At 36.8% G+C, this 8,646-nt stretch overlaps 1 pseudogene; it reads right to left on the reverse strand.

Annotated features, from left to right (window-relative positions):
• Positions 1-4,137: 4,137 nt before the first annotated feature.
• On the reverse strand, positions 4,138-6,769 carry LOC105733802 (small ribosomal subunit protein eS26-like; annotated as a pseudogene).
• Positions 6,770-8,646: the final 1,877 nt, after the last annotated feature.

Below are 8,646 nucleotides of genomic sequence, written 5' to 3' on the forward strand. Positions count from 1 at the left end.
TCAAGATGAGATTTGGGTGGGGACACAGTCAAACCATATCAACTATAATGAACAATTATATGCTAACCAATTGGATAAAAAGTGGATAAATTTATGGACACACACAACCTACCAAGATTGAATTATGAAGAAATAGAAAATCTGAACAGACAGATAACAAGTGAGAAAATTGAATCAGTAATAAAAAGTCTCCTATCAAAGAAAAACTCAGAACATAATAGCTGCACTACTAAAATCTACCAAACAGGGACTTCCACCAAGAAGACCAAATAGGAACAGCTCCAGTCCACAGTTCCCAGTGAAAGCAATCCAGAAGGTGAGTGATCTCCACATTTCCAGCTGATTCCTATACATCAATAACAGACAAACAGAGAGCCAGATCATGAGTGAACTCCTATTCACAATTGCTACAAAGAGAATAAATAGGAATACAACTAACAAGGGATGTGAAGGACCTCTTCAAGGAAAACTACAAACCACTGCTCAAGGGAAAAAGAGAGGACACAAACAGATGGAAAAACATTCCATGCTCATGGTTAGGAAGAATCAATATCGTGAAAATGGTCACACTGCCCAAAGTAATTTATAAATTCAATATTATCCCCATTGACTTTCTTCACAGAATTGGAAAAAAAAACACCTTAAACTTCATATGGAACCAAAAGAGAGCCTGCATAGCCAAGACAATCCTAAGCAAAAAAAAAAAAAAAAAGTGGAGACATCACGCTACCTGATTTCAAACTATATTACAAGGCTACAGTAATCAAAACAGCAGGGTACTGGTACCAAAACAGAGATACAGACCAAACGAACAGAATAGAGGCCTTGGAAGTAATGCCACACATCTACAACCATCTGATCTTTGACAAACCCGACACAAGCAATGGAGAAAGGAGTCCCTATTTAATAAATGGTGTTAGGAAAATTGGGTAGCCATTCGCAGAAAGCTGAAACTGGATCCCTTCCTTACACCTTATACAAAAATTAACTCCAGATGGATTAAAGATTTAAGAATAAGACCTAACACCATAAAAAAAAAACCCTAGAAGAAAACCTAGGCAATACCATTCAGGACATAGGCGTAGGCAAGGACTTCATGACTAAAACACCAAAAGCAATGGCAACAAAAGCCAAAATTGACAAATGGGATCTAATTAAACTTAAGAGCTTCTGCACAGCAGAAGAAACTAACATTAGAGTGAACTGGCAACCAATAGAATGGAAAAAAATTTTTGCAATCTACCCATCTGACAAAGGGCTAATAACCAGAATCTACAAAGAACTAAAACAAATTTACAAGAAAAAAACAAACAACCCCATCAAAAAGTGGGTGAAGAATATGAACAGACACTTTTCAAAAGAAGACATTTATGCAGCCAACAAACATGAAAAAAAAAAGCTCATTATTACTGGTCATTAGAGAAATGCAAATCAAAACCATGTTGAGATACCATCTCACGTCAGTTAGAATGGCAATCATTAAAAAATCAGGAAACAACAGATGCTGGAGAGGATGTGGAGAAATAGGAATGCTTTTACACTGTTGGTGGGAGTGTAAATTGGTTCAACCAATGTGGAAGACAGTGTGGCGATTCCTCAAGGATCTAGAACTAGAAATATCATTTGATGTAGCAATCCCATTACTGGGTATATATCCAAAGGATTATAAAACATTCAATTATAAAGACACATGCACACATATATTTACTGTGGCACTGTTTATGATAGCAAAGACTTGGAACCAACTCAAATGCCCATCAATGATAGACTGGATAAAGAAAATGTGGCACATATACATCATGGAATACTATGCAGCCATGTGACATGGATGAAGCTGGAAACCCTCATTCTCAGCAAACTGACACAAGAACAGAAAACCAAACACCAAATGTTCTCATTCATAAATGTGTGTTCAACAATGAGAACACATGGACACAGGGAGGGGAACATCACACACCAGGGCCTGTTGTGGGGTGGAGGAGCTAGGGGAAGGATAGCAGGTAGTGGGGGAATAGGGGAGGGATAACATTAGGAGAAATACCTAATGTAGATGACAATGTGATGGATGCAACAAACCACCATGGCACGTGTATACCTATGTAACAAACCTGCATGATCTGCACATGTATCCCAGAACTTAAAGTATAATAAAAAATAAAATAAAATCTACCAAACATATAGAGAACTAATACCAATTGTTCTCAAACTATTCCAGAAAATTGAAAAGAAATGAATATTTTCAAACTCATTCTATGAAGCCAGCATTGCCCTGACAGCAAAACCAAACAAGGACAAAACAAAAAAAGAAATATATAGGCCACTATTCCTGATTAACACAGATGCAAAAATCTTCAACATAATAATAGTGAACTGAATTTAATGACACATTTAAAAGGTCATTCACTATGATTATGTGAGATTCATCCCAGAGATGCAAAGGTAGTTCAATATATGCAAATCAATAAATGTGATATATCACATTAGCAGAAAGAAGAACAAAAACCATATGATCATTTCCATAGATGCAGAAAAAGCATAAGACAAAATTCAGCATCCCTTCATGATAAAACTCTTTAGCAAACTGGGTGCAGAAGAAACATACCTCAAAACAATAAGGGTCATATATGACAAACCCACAGATAGCATCAAATGGAATGGGGAAAAGTTGAAAGCTTTTTCTCTAAGATCTGGAACTAAACAAGAATACCACTTCTATTCAACATAGTACTAGAACTCCTAGCCGGAGCAATTGGACAAAAGAAGGAAATCAAAGGCATCCAAACTGGAAAGGAGAAAGTCAAATTGCCCCTGTTTGCAGATGACATGATCTTATGTTTATAAAACTCTAAAGACTTTACCAAAGAACTGTTAGAACCAACAAATGAATTCGGTATAGTTGCAGGATATAAACATATAAAAACCATTACTGTTTCTTATGCTGATAGTAAACTATCTAAAAAGAAACCAAGAAAACAATCGCATTTATAATAGCTTTACAAATAATAATGATAAGGTGCCTAGAAATAAATTTAACCAAAGAGGTAAGAGATCTCTACACTGAAAATTATAAGACATTGATGAAAGAAATTGAAGAGGACACAAATAAATGGAAAGGTATCCTGCAAATGAACTGTAAGAATTAATATTGTTAAAAGGTTCATACTACCCAAAACAGTTTACAAATTCAATGCAATTTTTTTGATTTTTTTGTGCCCACCTTGGATTGGGCACCACAATGATGTGCCCACCTTGGATTTTCAAACTGCTGGAATTACAAGTGTGAGCCACCATGCCTGGCCCAATTCAATGCAATTCTTTTTGAAATACCAATAACCTTCTTCCCAAAATAGAAAAAAAAATCCCCAAATGTGTCTGGAATTACAAAAGATGACAAATAGACAAAGCTGGAAGCATCACACTACCTGACTTAAAAATGTACTATAAAGCGATAGTAACCAAAACACCATGGTGTTGACATAAAAACAGACACACAGACCAAAGGAACAGAATAGAGCCCAGAAATAAGTCCATACACTTAACAGCCAACTATGTTTGACAAAGGTTTCAAGAACACGCATTGAGAAAGGACAGTCTCTTGAATAAATGGTGCTGGAAAAACTGGATATCCATATGCAGAAAAAGGAAATTAGACTCCTTTCTCTCACCATATAGAAAAATCAACTCAAAATAAATTAAAGACTTAAGTATAAGACCCGAAACCATAAAACTACTAGAAGAAAGCATAGGGGAAACATTATGACATTAAACTGGGCAAGCTTTTTTTTTAATAAGACCTCTTTTTTTTTTTCTTAAATGCATACATAGTTCACATTTATTTCAATGATTAATATTAGAAGTGCTTTGGTCTTTATTTAGAAGTTTGATGATGTTTTTGTGTCCAGGAATACACCATAGGAATTTAACTCGTTTCTTTTTTTTTTTCTTTTCAAGTACAATTCCCATTTTATTTTTCTCCAGAGAATAGTTGTTTTCAATCTTTTACTCAGCTCCTTTTTTTTTTTTTTTGAGACAGAGTTTCTCTCTTGTTAGCCAGGCTGGAGTGCAATGGCGCGATCTCGGCTCACCACAACCTCCGCCTCCTGGGTTCAGGCAATTCTCCTGCCTCTACTCAACTCCTTACATGGGTTTTGGTGGGGATCGTGGGGCAGCACCCGCAGATCTAAATCAGGGTAGGGGTGTTCAGTCCTTGCGGGCTTCACGAGATCGATTCCTGACTACTTTGCTGTGAATGGCACAACTCACACGGTAATGTAGCTTTACATAGAGCTTGGGAAGTACATAGAGCGTCTTTGATAGGCATCAAAGACGCTCGCTTCAGAAATATCCCTGACAGCTGCGGCCTCCACTATGTTTCGAATGACGAACTTCTTAATGGCCTTGTCCTTGGGCACGCATCGGGCACAGTTCGTGCAGCAAATAGGCTGAACATGGCCACGGCCCTTTTTGGCACGACCGTTGTTCCTTCTTTTCTTTGTCAACTTGGAAGCTCACAGCAGAGAAACTAACTCTTGTTTCTATATCAATTAGCCTATGGTAGAATTGGCTTAACTAGAAATCATTTTGCTTAAAGTCATAATTTTTAAGAACCTATCAATGACATTAACCGAGGACTTACTGTAATTGTCCAAGAATTGTAGCCTTTGAATTCATTCCTGGATGAGAGAAAATATATTTCTATAATATGTACTCTTATTTAAGAAACCAGGGGTTTTCCAGAGAAAGAAAATATCACAGTGCTTCTCTGTATGATCACATTGTATCAAGAAAAGATGGACCCACAGAGGCTGAAGCAAAACTCTTGCAGATGTGATAGCTGCCACCTCACTGTTTCCTCATTGTTTTTCTAGGTCTAATGAAAACATAAAGATTGAGGGCTTGGCCTCACCCTGGTAATATGATGAGAGTAAAAATGATGGCAGTAAAAATGAGTGTATCAGAAGAATCATTACATTCAGGGGAAGGACAGGCATCAAAAAGGGGAGATTACTCTGAATAATTCATGCTCCTTTTCTCCTTTTTCCCGTGTGAAATTCAGTGTTTCCTTTATCATTTTTTTGAGAAGAAGGCTATGCTCAGAATCTTTAGAAGCTGGTGATAACTTCACAATCACTGGCTCCATTAGGCAATAAGAGACTTGCTAAAGGAGAAACAGACTATGAAGGTAAAATATTCTACCCAGAACGGCCACTCTGCATGCTTTAAGAATGAATCCAAGTTTTGGAAGTTGTGGGAATGTGTTCAGTTGAAATTTTTCTTTTTTTTTTTTTTTAAAGGAAGAAAGAAAGAAAGAAAAAAAAGGAAGAAAGAAAGAAAAAGAATGAAGAAGAGGAAGAAAAAGGAAGAGAAAAAGAGAGAGAGAATGGGAGTATTGCTTTCTTGCCCAGGCTAGAATGCAGTTTAGTAATGGGTATTGAAAACCTCTTTTATGCCAATAATTATACTTAATGATGTAGACAGGAAGGAATAAGGGAAGAAAATAAGAAACAAGCAGCCAACCAATATTTCATTTAAACCTATGAAATGCTATGAGATTACTGAGGAGTGGTTTACTTCCAATTATGTAGTCACTTTTGGAATAGGTGTGAGGTGGTAATGTATGTTTTGTGAATTTGAAGTTCAGAGTTCTATAAATGTTTATTAAGTTTACTTGTTCCGGGTCTGAGTTCAAGTCCTGGATGTCCTTGTTAATTTTCTGTTTCATTGATCTATAGAATCATTAGCTCTTCTTATTACATTGATCCTTTTGCCATTATGTAATGTCCTTCTTTGCCTCTTTTGATCTTTGTTGCTTTAAAGTCTATTTTATCAGAGGCGAGAATTGCATCTCCTGCTTTTTATTTATTTGTTTATTTTTACTCTCTGTTTGGTTGGTAAATCTTCCTCCTTCTCTTTGTTTTGAGTCTTTGTGTATCATTGCATGTGAGATGGGTCTGGATGCAGCATACCGATGGGTTTTGACTTTTTATCCAATTTGAATATATGTGAGTTTAATACTTCCATTTGATGCTAGCTGGCTGTTTTGCCCATTAGTTGGTGTAAATTTTTCATTGTGTTGATGCTTTTTGCTTTTTGATATATTTTTGGAAAGGCTGATATTGGTTGTTCCTTTATATGTATAGTGCTTCTTTCAGAAGCTCTTGTAAAGCAGACCTGGTGGTGGTGAAGTCTCTAAGTACTTGTTTGTTCGCAAAAGATTTAATTTTTCCTTCGCTCATAAAGCTTAGTTTGGCTGGATAGGAAATTCTGGGTTGAAAGTTCTTTTCTTTAAGGATGTTAAATATTGGTCCCCACTCTTTTCTACCTTGTAGGGTTTGTGCTGAGAGATCTGCTGTAAGTCTGATAGGTTTCCCTTTGTGGGTAACCTGACCTTTCTTTCTGGCTGCCCATAGTATTTTCTCCTTCATTTCAACCCTAATAAATCTGGCAATTATGTGCCTTGGGGTTGGTCTTCTTGAAAAATATCTTTGTGGTGTTCTCTGTATTACCTGGAGTTGAATATTACCCTGCCTTGCTAGGTTGGGAAAGTTTTCCTGAATGATATCCTGAAGAGTATTTTCCAACTTGGATTCATTCTCTTCGTCACATTCAGGTACACCTATCAAACGTAAATTAGGTCTTTTCACATAGTCCCATATTTCCTGGAGACTTTGCTCATTCCTTTTTATCCTTTTTTCTCGAATCTTGTCTTCTTATTTCATTTCACTAAGCTGTTCCTCGACATCTGATATCCTTTCTTCTGCTTGATCATTTCGACTGTTTAAACTTGTGCATACTTCACAAAGTTCTTATGTTTTTCAGCTCCATCAATTCACTTATATTCCTCTCTAAATTGTCCATTCTTGTTAGCATTTTGTCAAACCTTTTTTCAAGGTTCTTAGTTTCTTTGCATTGGGTTAGAACAAGTTCTTTTAATTCACAGAAGTTTCTTATCACCCACCTTTTGAAACCTGCTTCTGTTAATGGAACACACTCGTTCTCCATTAAGCCTTGTTCCATTGCTGATGAGGAACTGCGATCCCCTGTAGAGGGAGAGGCATTCTGATTTTGAGTATTCTCTGCCTTTTTAGGCTGGTTTCTTCCCTTCATTATATATTTATCCCTCTGTTGTTTTTGTAATTACCAACTTTCTAAGTAGGTCTCTGAGCAGACGTCCAACTTGGTGATTCCCAGCGCCGAAATCTGAGCAATCCACTGCACCGGCCAAAACAGCGGTGTTAAGATTGATGGTGCTTTTCTGCCCAGGAATCTCCGGATTCTGCATCAAGAACTGCCACACTGAGGCACCAGCAAAACCGCCGCGCTGGCCACAAGAGTCGCCCTGGTGACCCGTGGGGCTCCTCCGCTGGGAATCTCTTAGTCCATGAGCAACCAAAATTCATCTGAAAGTGTGGCGTCCTCTCATTCTCTGCGCTTTCACTGGGAGCTATGAGCCCGAGCTGCTAGTGATCAGCCATCTTGGATCTCTCCAAGACCTCTTTTTTTAATAAGACCTCAAAAGCACAGACGACAAAAGCAAAATATAGTCAAATGGGATTAGATCAACCTAAAACACTTCTACATCACAAAGGAAATAGTCAACAGAGTGAAGAGACAACCTGTAGAATGAGAGAAAATATTTACAAACTACCCATCTGACAAAAAGTTAATATCCAGAATATGTAAGGAACTCAAACCACTCAACAGAAAATATATATATATATATATATATACACACATAATTTTAAAATGGGTAAAAGACCTTAGTAGACATTTATCAAAAGAAAACATACAAATGGCTGACAAGTATTTGAAAAAATGCTCAACATCACTAATCATCAGGAAATGCAGATCGAAATCACAATGAGATATCACCCCACTCCAGTCAGAAGGCAACTATTATCAAAAAGACAAAAGATAACAAGCGTTGACAAGAATGTGGAGAAAAGGGAACAATTACACACTGTTGGAGGGAATGTAAATTAGCACAACCATTATGGAAAACAGTTTGGAGGTTTCTCAAAGAACTAAAAATAGAACTACCATACGATCCAGCAATTCCAGTACTGGGTATATATCCAAAGGAAATGAAATCAGTATGTCTAAGAGATCTCTGCAGTCCCATGTTTATTGCAGCACTATTCATATTAGCCAAGATATGAAGCCAGCCTAAGTGTCCAACAACAGATAAATGGATAATATAACACATGAATGGATGAATGTGATATATATATACACCATGGAACACTATTCAGCTATTAGAAAGAATTAAGTCCTGTCATTTGTGATGACACTGAGAGGACATTACGTTAGGTGAAATAAACCTGACACAGAAAGACAAATATGGCATATGAGAATTTTGTAAAGTTGTTCTCATAGAAGTAGAGAGTAGAATAGTTACCAGAGACTGGAAAGGGTAAGAGGCAGGGAGGAATAGGGAGAGGTTGGTCAACAGTCACAATTTGATAAGAGTGTTCTATTGCATATAGAGTAATTACAGTTAGCAATAATGTATTATATATTTCAAAATAGCTAGAAGAGTTTGAATGTTCTCACCACAAAGAAATAATAAATGTTTGAGGTGATGTATGTCCTAATTACCCTGATTTGATAATTATGCAATGTATACATGTATCAAAGCATTGCATT

The sequence above is a fragment of the Aotus nancymaae genome, unplaced genomic scaffold (assembly GCF_030222135.1).
Source record: "Aotus nancymaae isolate 86718 unplaced genomic scaffold, 86718_ANA_hifiasm-v0.15.2.pri h1tg000059l, whole genome shotgun sequence".
Taxonomy (NCBI): domain Eukaryota; kingdom Metazoa; phylum Chordata; class Mammalia; order Primates; family Aotidae; genus Aotus; species Aotus nancymaae.